This window comes from Patella vulgata, chromosome 7 (assembly GCF_932274485.2).
Source record: "Patella vulgata chromosome 7, xgPatVulg1.2, whole genome shotgun sequence".
Classification (NCBI taxonomy): Eukaryota; Metazoa; Mollusca; class Gastropoda; family Patellidae; genus Patella; species Patella vulgata.
The window spans coordinates 46,987,688-46,999,401 of NC_065885.2; the positions used below are offsets into that span (position 1 = coordinate 46,987,688).

The window sequence follows — 11,714 nt, forward strand, 5'->3', positions numbered from 1 at the left end:
CGAGATCTGTTGTAGATAAACCTATATTTCAAGTTTCGTCAAAATCAGATAAGAATTGTGACCTGTAGAGTGTCCACAAACAATTATGGAGGGACTGACGGACAGGGGCGACGACAATGTACGTCCACATGAAAATGTGGGCGTATAAAGAATTAGTGTTGTTACAATGCTGAGATGTAGGCTTTGGGAAAATAACAAGGTTATCGACAACAAATTAATATTTAAAAAAAGCTACTTGTAGCTAATTCAAGTTTACATAATTATTTAATCTCCTGTATGGTTATTGCAAACATTAGAAAATAAACTTCTCGACCTATGTGTAATGTGTTTTGGTGAAATAATTATGTCTCTAGGACTTTGGGTTACTGAGATATGAAGTAGGGTTGAAAATTGAAGCAAAATGGCGAATTTCGCGAACAAGGGGTCTGCCAGTTCGCGTTACTAAATGGGCAGTAATTCAAGTCAATTCTGCTCCGATTTTCATAAACTTGGTGTTGTTACAAATACTGAGATGTACAATTTTCGACCCCCCCCCCCCCCAAGCGTCTGAAGAAGAAAATAATATTTAAAAATAGCTGCCGGTCACTACTATTATAAATGAATCTATGAAGTCCGCTTCTAAACGGGTTCAATTGCATTTTTGTACAAGTCGACGTAATTTACTCACAGAGTTGCGTACGCTCCCGAGGCGATCGCTACGTGTGCCCGTTCGTTATCGGCCGTAAGAAAAAATACGCATTAAAGATACATTATGGGAGATTTTTACAGAGAATTGGCCATTCTTGCTATAACAGTTCAAAAGTAGATGACGAAAGAAGAATATTTTGAAAATTTTAGTCAAATTACTTTATTCTGAACATAGTTATCATCGTTGTAATATTTGACTAGAAATGGTAGTGAAATGTGGCTTCACCGTGGCTGATCGTTTGATTGACAGGCGTTAACTCCACCTACATATCTCGATTATCAAGTAAAGTTTTCAATGGCATGCGGAAACGCTCTACAGCGGCCTCGCTAAGTACACTCTATCATTTAACCTCGATCTAACCATAGAACGAGAATACTAACGGGAACGCCCACCGTGTGACGTCACTACCTTATGTGACGGCGGGCTTCTGACGCTGATATCGGGCACAGCGTACTTCCGGTTTCTGCTCGCACTAACAAAATGCCTGGCGCGAATTGTGTTTTGTTCGGATGTTCCGCCTGCAATAAAAGAAATCGGGGTTGATCATTCTATCGCTTATCCAAAAACAACATAGAGTGGAGAGATAATCATTACGTATCATACAGTCTACCAGATCAGACCCGATAAATGACAAGACCTTGACAATATGTTCAAGACACGTTGAGTCGGATTATTTCGTTGAAAAAGTAAGTGAAAACTCAAAAGAAATTAATTATGTAGATTCTAGTTGGCAGTCCACCCTGACAACCTACAATGAAACAATGAAGTTAAGTTAAACCCATACTAGCTGAATGTCTGTATTTTCATGTTTGCCCGTTAGATTTTACCCTTTCTCTCATCAAAGTTGTATGCATATAGGTTTGTTTACATTAGTGCCGTAGCTAGGCCTAGTCTACTTTCAATTTGTTATGAAATTGACGATTACTACACCCGATGAGTGTGTGACAGCATGACGATTCTCTCTCAACAATCTTCTTTTACTTTAATTTTATGAATTACTAATTATTATTTTTTTTTAAAGGTCAAAGTTTTAACTGAGCAGCTCCATAAAAATTAAAATTGTATATTTATTTATGACTGACCTTGACCTGTCAAATCCTTTTATTTTTAAATTCCGAAATAATCTTGTTCCCGGTATGAATAATCAACAAGCATGGAAAAAAAAAATTATATCTGAACCTTTTGTTTTGTATGTAGGAACCTTTTTATTTTGATTTTATGAATATTTCAGATGTTTACAAAAATTCTGGGTCCACATATGGAAGATTAAAAGAAGGGTTTGGGAGACTATCAACCTTAATTCTTCTACAGAAAAGCGTAACAACAAAGAAATTGAATCCAAGGAAGTCACCGGTAACTTAAATTTCTGTTAACTTAATTATGAATATGAACATTCGATGTTTCCTTATAAAAGATCAGTATATGAACATTTAATTCATCAATATTAAACAGACATTATGCAAGAGCTATTAAATCTGTCAATTGCAGGTCTTTCTTTAGGCCAGGAATGTTATCTAAATTATTAATTAAACATCCAGACCATAATCAACGCTCGATGGCATCGCTAGCCTGTGATATATACTGGATTAGAGCCCAGTCTGCTACTTCTGATTAAATCAAAAAATGGATAATCGAGACCATGTTTTTTTTTTATCGTACCGACCTTAGTAATGATGATCGAGGCTAGGCCCAAAATTCAACCACTAAATACTCGGTTCAGGGTGGATCAATTTGACTGAAATTTTCAGCAAATTCCCTTTACATTATCTAGTTTTTAACTATGATAATGAGAACTGCTAGCTCTTTCTGTAATCTCCCATGATTTTATTTATAAATACCTGTATGAATATCCGATTCTTCTTTATATTTACTTTTGTAATTTTTTCGATTTTATTCAGAAACCGAGAAAATTATGAATACATGTATGAGAATCCAATTCTTCTTGTTTTAATTGAATTTTATGAATTTGTCTATTTTATTCAGGGTCCAAGGAAAACCGAGGAAACTCAATGTTTACATATGAACGAAGTAACCTTTCAGATGTTGCAGAAATCATATTTATGTCAAATGCCTGCTTTGTGGCTATGTCAGTCTTCAAGTGATTATATATATCTGTTTAAAACTGAAGATAAAAGTGTAACATACCATTTAACCATTGACAAGGACTTGAATTGTGAAGTACAATATAATAATTTTTGTTTCCTGTTCAAATTAAAGTTACATCTATAGATTTACTTATAAGAACTGTTGAGAATATGAAGATATGTAGGGGCATAACATCAAAACATTTACAGTCTTATTCTCAATGTCAGCCTACAACTGTAAGATATATCAGACAGGTTGATCTTTTCATGAACACAAATAAGTCAACATATAAATTACGAAAGCTGTGTACTTGCTTCTGTATGTAATAGTTTTGTTGAGGACACTCAAAAAGAAATTTGTTTAAGTTGTCGACAGATTAACAGAGATTTACAGAGAAAGTAAATAGCAATAATAATAGTTTATTTCACATATATGGCTACATAGCACATTGCATATTCAGATTTTGATTGACAATATATAATTCAAAGAATCAATATTTACATACTTGTAAATGTAATTTACAATTCAAAAATAGCTTAGCAATAATATATAGTTGCCATATAAACGAGCAAAAAGTGGTAGAATATAATCATGTGGTACGAATTTGATTAAAATGTAGATTTCACTCCATTTTGATTTATTTCTTCCAACTGACTCCACTCCACATAGATTTGAGGTCAAATGAGAAGTTATAGAGTTAAACTGTGATCAGTGATGTCAGGTATTTTATTTACAGCACTTTGCTGCAAGCATTTCACACAATGAAAGTAACAAAAACACAGATTATACAGATAATTTCATACAACAAAATAGAAAGTGTATAATTAAATTAAACATCACCTGGCTCTATTGGAATTAATATCGATATTGGAAGTATAAAAATATAAATGTGATTGAATCTAGGATTAAATCTAGAACTTAATCAGCAGTGTTCTACAGATTTTTTATTTCTTGTTATTACTGTATTGTAGATAATAAGTAATGAAAAGAAAACAAGGCCCCAAGTTCACAAAGCATTCTCAGTCTTAAGTTAAGGTTTTACTCAAAATTGTTTGTCTTATTTTAACTTAAATATAGCACTTTACTAACTATTGTTGTTTTAATGTAAATATATCAATAAGAAACTATGTGCAAAGTTTTGTGTTTCTGGATCAAAGATATTTCTCAAAAACAGTGATTGAAAGTTGAGCAAATTCTTAAGTCTGGGAATGCTTTGTGAACTTGGGGCCAGGTTGATAATAGTAAACAAAATATATCGAGACGCAATGAAATAGCACCTCTGAGATGACGTGGCATAACTTTGCACCTTCCACAGTTGCACAAAACCTAGCTTTTTAAAAGCTGCATTATATACCCCACGTGTGTACCAGAAAAATCAACATACTGATTCTGTTGGGTTTAATTTTTTTGATTGAGAATTGTTCGGGTTGCGTTTACGCAATCTTCAAAACATTCTCACATGTTATCATCGTAATATGTTGTTACATCCTTAATTGCAAGATTAAAGCAAATCTTTAAAACAAAATTGAGCTGAAAAGTACTAAGTAGGGCGTTAAACCTGGATTCATTTCAAACAAGATTTACATTCATCCATTTATAAAAGTGATGTATTATTTTTATTGCATCTTAGTATAAAATATTAACAATGATAACAAAATTTATACAAATTTTATACAGGTGCACAACTTGTAATGTGTGAGCTTTATAAATGTATTAAATTATTCTTAAATATACATTATGTAAGATTTTGATAAAGAGCTAGCCATTCTTGCTATAATAGTTCGAAGATAAATAATGTAAAATGAATAATTTGAAAATTTCATTCAAATTACTCTATTGCGAGCGAAGATATTAGCCTTTGAAGGCCTTTGAAGGTTTGACAAGACGTGTGCAATAATTTCAACCATCGTACTGGTTGTTCGAAGTAGTCTCACTCCTCCATTTTTAGCTTAAATCAAAATATGGCTGAACTGTTCTAATCTATTTAATATTGGAGAAATCCGATGCCATCGAGAGTTGATTAGGGCCTGGATAAGTTAATTAATGTCTAATTAATAATTTAGAAAACATTTCAGGCCTAAAGAAAACCTGCAATAGGCAGATTTAGCTCTCGCATAATGTATGTTTAATCATTATTATCATAAGCTTATGGATTTTTTTGTGCATTTCTATTTGCCTTTAGTGTTTATCAATGGCCATTATCTGTTAAATTCACAAGTTTTATTTAACAAGCATCACTGTCATGTGAATAAAATATCTTTGAACAGAGCCTTGGATCATTCCAACCACATATTGTTCTTGTTTTTTAAATTAGTTATCTTGAATAGTAATTTAACCATTTGTTCCAAATGATGATAAACTTATACTAGAAAATGCACAGGCAGATGAACAGTTTTGATGTATAATATTCTTTGTTGGGGTTAAACTCGATTGAGGTTCGGCAAACCCTTGAGATCATGTGAACATCAGATCATTTTTCATATAACCACTACTTGAACTTTCCCATTAAATTTAACTGGATTAGTTTGAATCTTAAAAAGAAAATAAATAACAATGAAAACCACGTAAAAAACCCCAAACAAAATCAATAGCTATGAATTAAAATTACCAGTGTAAATCTGTACACAACCAAAGACAGGGTTGGAGGTTATAATTTCCCTCACAATTTTATCTAATTACGAGCTTGATACCAAATTAATACAGTTCTTTAAAGGCTCAATACCACTCTTGTTGTAACTGAATAATATGTCCCAATCTTTATTCTGGTCAACAAATTTAACTATTTTAGAATATTTCAATTAATTGATGATACAAATTTCATCTTAACACACCTTATTTAAAAAATTCAACATAATGGTTTGAAACGTCTAACGTAAACCTTTTCAAATGAAACTTCGATTTAAAAATATTTTCGAACCCTCTGGACAAGTAAAATAGGATGTAATGGATAATTTACACAACAGGTGGGACACTTAAACATCTAGTACTTAGATAGAGATATTATTTATTTTCTGGAGCTTTCAAGCCAGCAAGAGTGTTATTGTCCCTTTAAAGTAAATATTATACAAAATAAAAGAAACTGTTCCAAAGCAATTTGGGATCACGTGGCTAAGTGGGTAAGACGCTTGCTCGCTAGCCTGGAGGTCGGGTGTTCGATCCCTGCATTGGCCGAGAAAGTTCATCCAGATTTTCCGGCGTGGTTCCTCCTTGTCAGTGATGCAGTACGGAGGGCCTGACAAGGACAGCTGTCTAATCCTTCGGATGATACGAAAACCCGAGGTCACCTGTATACATTGGAATGCACGTAAAAGATCCCTTGGCAGTTGGAATTCGATATAAGAATAGGTGATAGTGCCGCTGCCCGGGCAAAATTTCCCTTAAATCACACCTTATGGCGTATGCCCGTCTTCATTAGCCCAGCATAGGAGCAGAACAGTAGGACGTAAAACCCCATTTCATTTCATTTCCAAAGCAATTTGATCGTTTGAGAAGAAAAAAAATATATAGACATGGTCGAGACTATAATGAGTTTCATAACTTGCCCATTTGCTACGAACACTATGTGACTATATGTATGTATGTTGTATATGTAGAAAACTTACGGATGCTACTGGAACGACAGGTTGAGATGTCTCAAACAAATCTTTACCAAAGAAAAGCTGTAGTAAAGAATACACATTTTTTTTTTTATAAACAATATTTTTATTCAGGATGTCTGAATGGGATTGGGGAACAGGCTTAGCCTATGTAAAACCCCTTGTTATAAACAAGAAAAGGGCACTGGGAAACCAGCCAAAACTGGCACGGACATGCCAAAGGCTAACAACAATATACACAAAACAATAAATAAAAATAATAACAAGTCCTAAATCAAATGTGAATGTCATCACAATTTATTAATAATAATTTTATAATATGTAGTAGAAAATGATACACAAACGTGTGTTCGGATAATTTAATGTCCGAAAATAAATGGTTTATACTCCCGATGGTATGTTATATAACTAATTTAAAAAAAACTCATTAAAATTATGAATAACTTACATCTATTACACCGTCAAGTTCTTGAAATTCCAGGACGTCGTACGCTTCTGCCATGTTGACATACGGCCGGAAGTTACTTGTACCTTATTGACTTCGCGCATGCGATGTACAACATAATTATGTCATCACCGTTATACGTCACCGAGTGGGCGTTCCCGTTAGTATTCTAGTTCTATGATCTAACTGACGTATTCTCATCAGGATGCGCCATATTTGAATTAATTGATAAGTGAAATCCTATTTAAATCCGAGCTGTATCCGAGCCATCCGTGGGTCTACAGAGTTGATTTTGGGCTTGTTGTTTAAATAAAGATCTAATTTATAATTTCTATAACATCTGAAGCCTAAATTAAGACTTGCAATAATCAGATTTTGCTCTTGCATAATGTATGTTTAAGCTACAGCTAACATGTCCAGCTGTTTTAAAGTATAAGTAAAGCAGTTTTATCACCCAATAATACATCCTATAGTAGATATAGCTTGTGTGATAAATTTCATAATCTACTGCGATATCTCCTTAGGAGATATCGCTTTACATGAATTTGATTGGTCAGTTAAAAAAGGAACTACTTTTTTATATTTTCAAAGAACAGTTCATTTTTTATTAAAAGTAACTCCGTTTTTTTATTAAAAATGAATTATTTTTTATTTAATTGAATTTGATGGAAACACTGGGTCAATATAAAGGACTTTGCAATGGTTGAATTGCTGTCAAAAAATGATGTATCACTACGCCGTAATGTAATCAGGTAAGTCCATAGTGAAGTCCATAAGCAAAGAATTATATTTATTTATTTGTGCACATAAGGATTCCTGATAAATAAAATCTCCTACTCGTCTTTTTTGATATCAAAAAAGACTCGTAGGAGATTCTCCATGTCTCATACTTTGAAGATATAATATGGGTGTCGTTTGGAATGCTAGAGCATACTTTTATTTTTCAAAAGAACCGCGGTGGCTCAGTGAGCAATGCACTGCCTCGCTAACCAGGAAGTTCGCTACTGCGTTCCTCCTTGTCGCTAGAGAGAGGGCTGTTTAGCAGTGGGAGGAAACCGGAGGACCCGGAGAAAACCCACGAGGTTGGACAGGCGACCCTACTCATTGTCACGTACACCCGGGGAATCGAAATCACCCCAGTTGACTCAATGAGAGACCTTATGATACAGCGCGCACGTGCTAAACATTCGACCATCTAATCTACTAGATGTTGAAATTAATGTGTATAAGTGTATGATTGGGTTGTATAAAAACTATCAAACCTGTTCCAGAACAGGTCTAATTATTATTATTATTGCTACAGTACAAATTTCTCATATGCAAGTGAAATTGAATTTATTATATTTATGTATTACATTTGGTCTTATTTCTGTACATCATTGAAATAAAATTGAATAATATATGTTAGTCGCGACCTGACCTAGTTTGTGTCAAGTGGACGTTTAACCCATCCATCTCTCTCTCTTTTCAGAGGTATTAGGAATACTATTAAAATTTTAAAATAACAATGTTAGACTGAGTTACAAAGAAGTAACAAATCATCCTAATAAGTAAACCGGTTTATTGGTCCTTTCTTTATACAGATGTATTCATTCAGACGCTACAATGACTAAATCAATTGGGTATAATTACTAAATAAAAGACGTTCCACTTATGGTGGGAATATTGATTATGTGTCAGCCCCCATTTCTTTTCACTAAATGTTATTTTCAAAAATTCCACAAGGGCTTTATCGTCCAAATCACTCTATGCTAACCTGCACAAAGATAAATCGCATCATAATAATTTCCTGAGCAAAAGCCCGTTGAGTGCATTACAAATGACATTAAAGGTTGGTGTATAGTCGTATTTACTCTCTATCGACAAAAGGACACAGTTTGACAAATAAGATAACACGAGATAATTGACGTATATTGATAATTATTTGTCTTTGCTTCCAAGTATCTTTCAATCATTGTGATGCCTGGAACAAAAGCCCCGTTTCGCAAAGCTTCTTTTATGTGTATTTTGTGTCTAAAAGCATCTGGGTATTGTCTTCTTTGTGCTACAAATCTCCCTCTCATTAAGATAATTTTCTACTTTACATAACAGACTATTGTCAGTTTCAGCGCTATTGCTGTCATAGTTTAATGTTATATCCATTATTTCTATATTAAAGACGCTAAACATTTCGGTCCTTGTCTAACTAAAGTATTTAATTTGGTCAATATGGTGTTTTACTTTGGTATGAAATGGAGTTTAACGTCCTACGGCCTACTCCTATATCGAATTCCAACTGCCAAGGGATCTTTCACGCGCACGTCAATGTGTACACGGTTGTTCGTCCCACCCGAACGACTACACAGCTGCCCTTGTCAGGCTCTCCGTCCTGCATCACTGACAAGGGGGAACCACGCCGGAAAATCTGGATGAACTTTCTCGGCCAATTCAGGGATCGAACACCCGACCTCCAGGCTAGCGAGCCAGCGTCTTTTTTTTTGAGAAAATTTTATTCAGGTACTAATACAACATAAATATATACAGTACATCCGATTACACGTTAAAACATTCACTCATTCAAGTATATCAAATATACAGATGCACGCTAACAATCACACTCCAGACACACACATTTAAAATATATAAAAAGTATAGTACCATTAACAGCATAAAGATATTTACAATATAAACACAGTAGGCTTCATTTATCTTTCAATCTCAAAACTTGGCAAAAGTGCGACACCATTTCGAGTTTAAAAGTTAGTTTCAATATTTTAAAATACTAATTATATATCGATACATATAGATCCATTGCTTTCACAAGAAATAAATAATGACGGCAAAATAAACTTTTTAATAAAATTAATTTTATTTTTTTACAGTACTCTCTTACATCATTAAAGGAGGTCTTAAATACATTTTTAATTTTGTTTACAACATCAATTTCTATAGTAGTAGTACTGTCAAGGGATTTCATTCTCCTTTTATACACAGAAATTCGGGCACAGCTTAGTATTAAAGGGGCTAAATCGCTAATATTTTGGACCTAGAAATTGGCAGAAATGAGTCGCAACACATATAGTAATGTAATATGAATTTATATAAACTGTTTTACATTCAATCGTGTCCGTTTTACCGTGAATTGTCATGTTTGGCGAAATACGCCAAAAGTCTCAACCGCAAATCAGTTTCTAGCGTCTGGTTACTCCAGTCAACACAGATATTATTTATTGCGCATGCTCTCCAAATAAGAATATATCACCGTTTGACATGACTTGTGAGATATGTCTAGCCTCATTCTTTGAGCACCTTGTTACAAATGGCGCTGAAACGCATTATGGTACACGATTCGTGTACCAATGGTAAAATGTTTATTTTGTCTTAAATATTGGATATCAGAAGCCCATCTTTTCCAGGTAAGATCACAACACCAATGCTGATTTAAATTGCTTAAAAATTCGTGTTTTCAATGTCGAAGATTTTGGATGATATTGAGTTACGGACTTGGCTACTTTAAGTTGACTAATTCGTAGGGGCGAGAGTTGTTTTTGGATTGTAACCCAAATAAAAAATATGTTTTGAGATCTTCCTCAGTGACATTGGTAGATAATAAATCATTTAACATTTCTTTAATAATGATTCTTAAGTATAGTAAATCTAGACAATTAAAAAGCATATGTATTAAATCTTCAGTTTCTTCTTTACACACTAGGCAAATGTCATCTAATGTTTTATTATCTTGAATAATTTTAAAACTTAAAAATACATTTTTCCATACAATATTCCAATTTATATTCATCACTTTTTTCTCCCAAAATACAGTACATTTTGGTTCTACGAACAATTTCTTAATAAGACTATTATAACAGAACTTAGTTGTTAATTGCTCTGGTTCAATTTTTTCGTTATCAATTGTAAAAATACATTCTTTTCTTTTTTGAAGAAAAGTAGTATGGTTGTTAATAATAGAACACCAAGAATCAGGAATATAAGATTTTATAATATTATATTGTTTTAATATTTTTTCGCTACAGTACTCAGGGACATCGTATGAATGATATCTATGGGGTGGTAAGAAGTCAGGTTTTACATATATAATATCATATACCTTTACAATATTACACTGTTTAAATATATCAAACTTAGTGGATAGTAACGTTTGATTATCCTTTGATATGAAAGGATTATTAAACAAGGGTTGACAAGAAATATCATAGATATCTATAGGACAACTTCTACAGTTATTATTTAGTTTATTCCACGCACAAACTAATCTTTGATAAAATACAGGTAAGTTCTTTATTAAACTAGTTTTATAATGTATTTTAAAAATATCATGGCTTAAATCGAGATCAGAGTATTTCCGTAGAAAATACGTCATTGTCTCTTTCCATACGGCGTTGTATGTATCATCAAAATATTTAATTACCATTTGATGCACAGTGCATCTGATTTCAAACCTATATGTGGAAGTCCCAAACCACCTATTGACTTATTTCCAATAATAGTTTTATACTGTAGCCTATTTGTGGAGGTTTGTTGTTCCAAAAATAACTTTGCACGTGCTTTACAATGTCACTTTCAACGGTAGCCGGTATCGGTATAAAGCTCGCTGTGTACCATAATTTAGATAACAGTAAACTGTTTGTGACAAGGATCTTGCCCTGTAAACTGATATAACGTTTAAACTACGTATTTAAAATACACTTAATTTTATTAACTTTATCGTCCCAGTTAAGTTTTTCACACATTAACTTGTTCGGACCTAAATAAACCCCAGGTATATTAATACAGGCTTCTTTAACACTAATAGGATTATTGAATTCGTAGTTTTTGTTGACTGATTTTCTAATAGGTAATAACTCTGTTTTATGTACGTTAATCTTAGCACCAGACGCGTTACAGTAAATGTCTAAAACTT

At 33.2% G+C, this 11,714-nt stretch overlaps 2 long non-coding RNA genes across 2 annotated transcripts; one reads left to right on the plus strand and one right to left on the minus strand.

The window, feature by feature from the left end:
• The first annotated feature begins 1,068 nt into the window (after nt 1–1,068).
• On the plus strand, nt 1,069–2,968 carry LOC126826940 (uncharacterized). The gene is made up of 3 exons (XR_007682473.2): nt 1,069–1,374; nt 1,920–2,041; nt 2,672–2,968. It is a non-coding gene; the product is annotated as an uncharacterized LOC126826940 (long non-coding RNA).
• A 208-nt stretch (nt 2,969–3,176) lies between these two features.
• Nucleotides 3,177–6,942, minus strand: LOC126828434 (uncharacterized). Its single transcript, XR_007683055.2, has 3 exons — nt 6,818–6,942; nt 6,376–6,432; nt 3,177–5,304 (listed from the first exon to the last, which is right to left on the minus strand). It is a non-coding gene; the product is annotated as an uncharacterized LOC126828434 (long non-coding RNA).
• Between the last annotated feature and the right edge of the window lie 4,772 nt (nt 6,943–11,714).